The 9742-nt window shown below is 31.7% G+C and overlaps 1 pseudogene; it reads left to right on the top strand.

The window, feature by feature from the left end:
• The first annotated feature begins 764 nt into the window (after nt 1-764).
• LOC120166458 lies at nt 765-4187 on the top strand (annotated as a pseudogene).
• Nucleotides 4188-9742: the final 5555 nt, after the last annotated feature.

The raw sequence follows: 9742 nt of genomic DNA on the forward strand, positions 1-9742 counted from the left end.
TCGCTTCAGATGATAAAATCGGTCAGGTTTGGAGCGCACGACAATGGTGAGTGCAATGGAGGTGGCGGTGAGGCGAAACAACGCCTGACGTGGCCAGAATGGGTGAAGATACACTCGGCGACGAATGGTTTTTGATAGGACTTTCCGGTGAGTTTCACGGCGAACGGCGATGTTACTCGACGGGCTGGAGGTCGGGTTATGATCACCGTTCGATGGTGAGTTGATAAGTGGCGGTGGCTCGAGCTTGGGTGGCTAGACGGCGATAGAATGTGGCGGTAAATAGGGGTCGACGGGGAAGGAAATTGGGGGTAAACTTTTGGGGAAAACCAAATTGCTCGGCGAAGAGGTTTTAATTTTGAACATCCAATAAAAATGGGCAAATTCATGACTGAGTCCCTGAATTTCCTGTACATTCTAAAACTGACTATAAGTTTTGAAAACTTATAATTTGATCCATTGGGGTGTTACAGGTATATTCCTTCAAATTTACATAATTATTTTTAACACTCGCAAACTTTGTTAAATGTTATCAGTCAATGACTTGATTAATAATACTTAAATAGTTATATAATCTAAATGATAAAATAAAAAAATTAGTATGCGAAATAAAAAATAATAATAGTTAAATTGTCATGAGTATAGTTTATCCTAATAATTAATACACCCGAATATCCATTTGTATACCATACTTACCGTCCACAGTCGTTTAAAATGATAAAACCCCCCAAATTTCCCTTTTTCTAATGTATTAAAGCCTTCACGGCTCACTCCACTCTCTTCTGATTCTAAACCCTAGGATTCTTCTTCTAAATTTGAAATTTGAAAATGGAGTGGAATGCCGAAACCCTTCAATACCTCTCCCAATGTTTCCTCCACACACTCTCTCCCCAACCGGAACCCCGCCGCCGCGCCGAGTCTTCCCTTTCCGAAGCCGCCGGTCGTCCTAACTACGGTCTTACCGTTCTCCGTCTCGTGGCGGAGCCTTCCGTCGACGAGCAGATCCGTCAGGCTGCCGCTGTTAACTTCAAGAACCACCTCAAGACCCGTTGGGTTCCCTCTAACGATCCCAACGCCGGCCCCGCATTTTCCCCGATCCTCGACCCTGAGAAGGACCAGATCAAAACCCTAATAGTCTCCCTCATGCTATCTTCTACTCCTCGCATTCAGAGCCAGCTCAGCGAAGCCCTTGCAGTTATCGGTAAGCACGACTTCCCCAAATCGTGGCCGACTTTGCTTCCCGAGCTCATCTCCAATCTCCAAAAGGCTGCAAAATCCTATGATTATGCTTCAATTAACGGTATTCTCGGAACTGCCAATTCAATTTTCAAAAAATTTAGGTATCAGTATAAAACGAACGACCTCTTGCTTCATTTAAAGTACTGTCTGGATAATTTCGCGGCTCCATTATTAGAAATCTTTCTTAAAACTGCTTCATTAATTGACTCGACCTCTGCTGCTTCTGGCGGTGTCTCTCCTGCGACCCTCTGGCCTCTCTTTGAATCCCAGAGGTTATGTTGTAGGATATTCTTTTCATTGAACTTTCAAGAACTGCCTGAATTCTTTGAGGATCATATGAGAGAGTGGATGGGCGAGTTTAGGAAGTATTTGACCACGAATTACCCTTCACTTGAAAGTAACGGTGATGGGCTAGCATTGGTAGATGAACTTAGGGCTGCAGTATGTGAAAATATTAGTCTTTACATGGAAAAGAACGAGGAGGAGTTTCAAAGTTATTTAAATGAATTTGCATCAGCAGTTTGGAGTTTGCTTACAAATGTTTCTCAATCTTCAAGCCGTGATAAGCTGGCTGTTACTGCAATGAAGTTTTTGACCACAGTTAGCACAAGTGTGCATCATACTTTGCTTGCTAATGAAGGAGTGTTACAACAGATTTGTCAGAGTATTGTAATTCCAAATGTGCGGTTGAGGGATGAGGATGAGGAGCTTTTCGAGATGAACTATATTGAGTTTATCAGGAGGGATATGGAAGGGAGTGATCTTGATACAAGGAGAAGGATCGCTTGTGAATTGCTTAAAGGGATCGCAACTAATTACAAGAAACAAGTGATTGATATCGTTTCTGTTCAAATTCAAAATTTGTTGAGCTCCTTTGCAACAAACCCTTCTGCCAATTGGAAGGACAAGGACTGTGCCGTATATTTGGTTGTCTCTCTTGCAACTAAGAAGGCTGGGGGCACTTCTGTTTCAACTGATCTTGTGGATGTTCAGTCCTTCTTCTTTTCAGTTATAGTCCCTGAGTTACAAAGTCAAGATATTAATGGGTTTCCAATGCTCAAGGCAGGTTCACTTAAATTTTTCACAACGTTTCGCGGACTGATTCAAAAGACTGTAGCATTACAAGTTTTCCCGGATTTGGTTCGATTTTTGGGTGCAGAATCAAATGTAGTTCATTCTTATGCAGCAAGCTGTATAGAAAAACTCTTGCTTGTCAAGGATGAAGGGGGAAAAGCTATATATACTTCAGCCGATATAACTCCTCTTGTGCCAGTGCTAATGAACAACCTTTTTAATGCATTGAAGTTTCCAGAGTCTGAGGAGAATCAGTATATAATGAAGTGTATCTTGCGTGTGCTAGCAGTTGCAGACATTTCCAGTGAGATTGCTGGACTTTGCATTGTTGGGTTAACCTCTATTCTCAATGAAGTTTGCAAAAATCCAAAAAATCCGATTTTTAACCATTATCTTTTTGAGTCTGTGGCTATTCTTGTCAGACGGGCATGTGAGAGGGATGCTTCCCTTATTTCAGCTTTTGAAGCAAGCCTCTTTCCCAGTCTCCAAACCATCTTGGCCAATTATGTGACTGAGTTTTTGCCTTATGCATTCCAGCTGTTGGCCCAGCTTGTTGAACTGAACAAACCACCCATCTCTCCAAGCTACATGCAGATTTTTGTGCTTCTCCTCTCCCATGATTCATGGAGGAGATCTTCAAATGTTCCAGCTCTTGTGCGTCTGCTTCAGGCATTCCTACAGAAGGCACCTGATGAGGTCAATCAAGAGGGGAGACTGAATCAGGTGCTTGGTATTTTCAACATGCTTGTCTCATCTGCCAGCACAGACGAACAGGGCTTCTATGTCCTTAATACTGTGATTGAGTATCTTGAGTACAGTGTCATATCACCATACATGGGTAATATTTGGAATGTCCTTTTGGTGCGCCTCCAAAACAATCGTACTTTAAAGTTCCAGAAGTCTGTTGATTTTCATGTCACTCTGTTTAGTCAAGCATGGAACTCAAAATCTAGTGGACACAATAAATGTAGTTCAGGCCAACAAATTCATGGTTATTTTGGAGCAGTTCTGGATTCCCAATCTTAAGCTGATTACTGGAGCGATTGAGCTTAAATTAACGGCATTTGCTTCTACAAGACTCATATGTGAATCTCCTGTGCTTCTGGATGCTGCATCTGCAAGAGTCTGGGGCAAAATGCTGGATAGCATTGTGACCCTTCTTTCACGGCCTGAGCAGGACAGAGTGGAGGAAGAACCTGAAATGCCTGATATTGCAGAAAATGTAGGATATACAGCCACTTTTGACAAACTTTACAATGCTGGGAAGAAAGAGGATGATCCTTTGACTGATGTGAAGGATCCAAAGCAATTCTTAGTAGCTTCATTGGCAAAACTTTCTGCAGCTTCCCCAGGGAGATACCCCCAGATCATCACTGAAAATCTTGAGCCAGCGAATCAAACAGCATTACTTCAGCTTTTCACCACTTATAAATGCAAAATAGTTTGAGTAAGTTTCTTTCTGCACTTATAATTACTTTACTTCAGATTTTGTTTTAGCGAGTTGAATTGTATGCATGTGGTAGTGTAGTGTGTGAGCTACTCTTTACCTGAACATCGAATTACTGGGTGTTTTGACCTTGTGCTCATTTACCCAATAAAGCTCATGATTCTCTCGTTTTATTTCTTTTGCTCTCTCTCTATTGAACCACAGATCTGCCCGTTTCCGAACTCCAAAGAAATGAATTCCTTGTCATTTTATGCTTAAATTTCAATAGCAATAAGTTGCTTGGGTTGTACATTCTCACCAGTTGGTTTATTGCTAGATTGCAGGGTTATTGATTCATTATTTTGGTGCCTTACCTTGAGCATGCATTTGTCAGCAAATGATGCTTTTTTGACACATGTAAGTTGAAGGATGATAATATGTGCTGGTGTGGTTCAACTGGTTGGCATTTTGGTCTGGTTTTGGTTTATGAATTTAATTTGGCATGCATCTGTCTAAAGTTTTAAGACCCTGTTGTGTCGTGGTGAAAAGAGTTGCCTTTAATTTTCCTACATTTTCAATGCCAAAAATTGTTTGTGGTGGTCATGTTTTCTTAATGGTTTTTCTTTTTGACCCTGGGTCTAGCATTTTTTTCAAAAAATTTCTTACAAAGGGAAAATAAAAATTCTCAGATTTTGTTGTGATTAATTTTTAAAAATTCTCAATATCTATATATATTTGATAAATACAACATAATTACATTTTCCGTCATGTTTGATTATATACATTGTAAACAAACATTTGAATTTAAATTTTAAATAATATTAATTATTATAAAAACAATTTTAAATTCTATAAATATTTAGATAAGTATTTGATAATAAAATGACTAATAAAAATAAAATTATTAGGATTAAAAATGTTATATACATACAATATGATGGATATTATAAAATCTTGGTGTGTGTAAATAAAAGTGATATCTAAAGTTAAAATAAAAAAGTAATAAAGTGAAGTATACTTTTGTTAATGGTAGAATTTGGTGATAAGGTTTAGGGGTCAATTTAAAATTTGGTGATAAAATTTGAGAATTTTAAATTAAATTTTTTGAAAAGTATTATTTTTTTTTAAAATTAGGTCTAATTAAATTTTTAAAAATTTTGAGAAGTTTAATGAGAATTTTTAAAAATTATAAGAGTCGTTTAATTAAAAATATAAAAAAATGTTGCAAACCTAAATTGTCACCTCTAGTGCCTCTGGTTCGTTTTTTTGTTCTCTCTTTCTGCTGTAGTTTTCGAAATATGAACAACTTATGTTTATGGGTTTACAATTTAAAGGCAAAATTTCAGTTAGTATGGAGCAAAAATTCTTACAGAGGGATAATACAAAATCTCAGATTTGGTTGTGATTAACTGTTAAAATTTTTCATTATCTAGATATATTTGATAAATACAACATAATTAAATTTTCCGTTATGTTTGATTATATATATATATTTGTAATCAAACAATGATATGAATTTAAATTTTAAATAATATTAATTATTATAAAAAAACAATTTTAAATTCTATAAATATTTATAAAAAAAGTATTTATAACAAAATGACTAATAAAAATAAAATTATTAGGATTAAAAATGTTATAAACATATAATATGATGTATGTTAGAAAATCTTAGTGTGTATATAAATAAAGAAAAAATAGAAGTGGTATCTAAAGTTGATACTAAAAGTAAAAAAGTGGAGTATATAACTTGGTGATAGAGCTTGTCAACTTAAAATTTTAAAAATTTTAGAGGTTTAAATTATTATTTTTTTTAATTTTGAGGAGTTTATTTTATAGTTTTTTTAAAAAGGGTCTAATTAAATTTTTAAAAAGTTTAAAAGGCTTAACAAGAATTTTTAAAAATTATTGGAGAAGTTTAATTAAGAACATCAAAAACTTTTAAAGCTTAATATGAATTTTTAAAAATTATGTGAGGTTCAAATTATTTTTAAAAAAAATTTAAGAGTCTAAAATTAAATTTTTAAAATTTTTTAGGCCATGATCCCCACATATCCTCACTTAATTCCGTCATTGACTTTTACTATAAAATAACAACAACAATAATAATAAATGTGTGAACTATTGATAATATCTATAAAACTTAAGTTTAGATATCGTGTAATTATATCAATTTCTCTCTCTCTAGTAGGAGTATGCAAAAAATATTGGATTTGAACAATTCGTTCCGTTTTTCTAATGATCTGATCCGAAATTTTGAATATCCAATTTGATTTTTTTCTGGATAATTCACATCGATATCCGATAAATATTCAAATAATCAGATCGATCAGAGAAATTTTAAATTTAGATTATTTGAATGTCCAAAAATAAATGAGCCTCTGGCCCTTAGCCCAGTAGCCATATGTTTCACATAATAATCAGAGGCCCAGATGAACCTCAGGCCTGTAGCCGGCTTCTCCAAAATTGATAACCATTTTACTTCTTTTAAAAGGCATTTTACTTTTTTTGTGGGGATACTTTGGGGGATTAAAAAATGGAGTTTTAACGGATAATTAGTTAATGTAGTGGGATGAGACACTAGATTCTTTAAGCAATGTCAAGGATTTAAACCTTGACGTTTGCGAATGAAACAAACTGGGTTAGGTGAGTCATCCTTATCTCTGTAGTATCCAATTTAGATTAGTCGATCAAAAAGTCGAATATCAATAATTAATTAAAAAAAGTGTTTGAACCAAGTCTCGTTAAGTTTCCAAAGCTCATTAATCTACAAATGAAGGATTTTATCATCTTGCAAAGAACTCCTACGATCCATATGATTGAAGATGTAAAATGTTATCGAATTAGAGAAAATTGTGATAATAGAAGCAAAGGGTGATGATAGAAGCAAGGAACTTATCTTTAAACGCTCGTCCTTTTGCTATTCAGTTGGTTCACAGGATCAACATTTTTGTTTTAAAGTTTAAATTCAAACTGAAAACCCTTTCGCTGCTTTTTTGAACATTTTTGTTCATAGATTTTTCTCTAAATATGTATAAGTTTAGGTGAAATAAGTGACATATTTCGAATCATATATTCAAATATCTGATATGAGAATTCGAATATTTAAATTTGAATCAATATTTTAATTATCCAAAATTTTAAATATCTAAATTTTTAGATCGGCTCAGATCCGATGTCTGAGTTTGTATACCCGTATCTAATAGAAAGTGTTAAATGAGACGTTTAATTATATTTAAAATAATAATGTTCATATATTATATTATGATAATTATCTAAATATACATCAAATACACTTACGAGATAATTTTCCAAATAAAGTATGTGAATTTGAGATTGTTGAATTGAAAAGGCGTCATATATCATAAACTAGAAAAAAATCGCAGATAATTGAAACTTATCGTCATATATCACGAGCATATTATTTATGAGGTTAGGAAGTTTGGTTTATGAAATAGGAAATTATTTCTAAGAATAAGATTATTCAATTGTAAGATTATTTTGAGAATGTTGCATTATTTCTTTTGGTTTGTTTAGTAGAATCGTAAGATTACATTGTTTGATTTTAGGAATATAAGATTACTTGAAATACATATTTTATTAAATTATCCCTGTGATATATGTTTTTTTTAAGAAATTAAATTTTAATATTAGATTATAAAGCATGAACTAATTTGTCTCATTGGTTAAAAGAGTCGTTATTATTCCTAGAGGTCATAGGTTCAAGCACCAACAATTGCAAGTCGTTACACTAACTTTTGAATAAATATATTTAACATAAAATTAATATAATTAGTGTTTCAAACTTATATTTTTAAACAATTTTTATAAGAGTCATAATTATTTATATAAAATATAATATAATATGAAAAATTAATATTATGGTCTCGAGTGGATAAAAATATTGACTTTCAATGTATAAGATATATTTTTAATAACTCAAAGTTAGAAAGTTAGATATTGTTTTAAATAAATTAGATTATAAATATCTGAATAAAAATTCATATAAATATTTTAATCGATACACTATTTAACTTTTGAATAAATTATATTTAACATAAAATTAATATAATTAGTGTATCAAACTTATATTTTTAAACAAATTTTATAAGTATCATATTTATTTATATAAAATATAATATAATATGGAAAAGAATTAATAGTATGGTCTCGAGTAGATAAAAATATTGTCTTTCAATGTATAAAATCTATTTTTTTAATAATTCAAAGTTAGATATTATTTTAAATAATTACTTATTTTTATAATAATGTCATTTTTTCACCTCATAAAATTATAAATGATGAAATATAAAAAATATAAAATAATTTTAATTACTTAAATTTATTAATATCTTAATAAATTAAACTATTTTTTATTTTTATTTTTTTGGATGCCGTAATTCATCTTAATTTTCCAAGAAGCATACAAAAAAATGCTGCTACTAATCAATACAAGGCACAAAACATCCCTTAGGAAGATTGAATTCCCCGTGCTATACAAAGTTTGTGATTAACGGCATCACTTCTATTGATTTTCCTGTAAACTTTTACCCTTACAATCCCTTTAATGCTTTCAACAATATCATCAACATTCCTACTTGTACCCTGAATTGCCTATAATTTCTCTCTTCCCATAAATAATATATACAAGCACACCAAGCTATTTTAAGTATGTAAACAACCAAATACTTACTCTTAGGGTACGTTTGGTTCACGGAATGTAAGATTACCAGTGGTAATAAAAGATTACCAGTGAATAGAATTAATGGGAATGTTATATTACTGTGTTTGGTTGATTTGTCAGGAATGTAAGATTACCGTGTTTGGTTGAAGGAATAAAATATTATTGGAATGTATATTTTACCAAATTGTCATTGTTCTATATTTTTAACAAGTAAAATTATAAATATTTAAATAAAAATTATTTATATAAAAATTATATTTGTTGATAATATATTACTTGAGTATTTAAATATATCATTTATTATTTTAATTTTAATTAATATTAAATTTTACATAATTTATGTAAAAATATATTAAAATTTTAAATCAACATTTAACTAATGTTTACATTGTGGAAACTAGCTTCAGTTCATACGTGACGCATTCACTGGGAGGTTTCTTGTATTTTTCAATCGACAAGGTTTACATTCTTCTATATACAATAATTTATCATAGATATTCATAATAATAAAAAGATGTAAATTATTTTTATTATCTAAGATATAATATTTATTATATCTTCTATATACAATAATTTATTTATTTATCTTTTATATTTATACTTAATTCTACATACTTTATCATTATTATTTATCTCATGAATTTATATTACAAAAACAATAATTCAAATAAGTAAGAAAATAATAGTCTTGTGATATAAGGCACATGTTTGATTGATTATACTATGCATCTACTGCCCTAAGATACATGCATTACTCTATAACATTGCCCTTTATCTAGATGGCATTGGAATAATATATGTATTTATTGCATCAGTAACTTAATAATAGACATACTGGTCATAGCATTATCATTTTCAATAGCGTATACACACAATAACCATAAAAGGAGTAGGTGGTTTTCCTTGTTTTCTATTTCAGTTTTGTTTTGCTTTTTTTTCCTTCCATTTTCTCATACCTATTTTTGGTTAATGAATGTTCTCAGCTAATTTTTCCCTTCTTGGAGTTGGATATAAAGTATTTTGACCTTGGTCTTCTTAATCGTGATGCCACGAATGATGAAGTTACAGTCGCAAGTGCTGAAGCTACTCTTAAGTATGGCTTTGAAATCAGTGTTCGTATATTTGTATTTGTATGCAACATTTGATGCCTTCTCTTTGGTATTAATTGCTTTTGATATGTAATAGTAGGTATAATGTAGCACTTAAGTGTGCTACTATAACTCCAGGTATGGATTTCCTAAATGTTGAGTTAATCGATTGATGGAATCGGCCAAGAGGGGGTGAATTGGCAATAAAATTTTTGGTGGAAGCTTTTGCAGAAA

Source organism: Hibiscus syriacus, unplaced genomic scaffold, assembly GCF_006381635.1.
Source record: "Hibiscus syriacus cultivar Baekdansim isolate YM2019G1 unplaced genomic scaffold, ASM638163v2 tig00002982_pilon, whole genome shotgun sequence".
NCBI classification, from domain to species: domain Eukaryota; kingdom Viridiplantae; phylum Streptophyta; class Magnoliopsida; order Malvales; family Malvaceae; genus Hibiscus; species Hibiscus syriacus.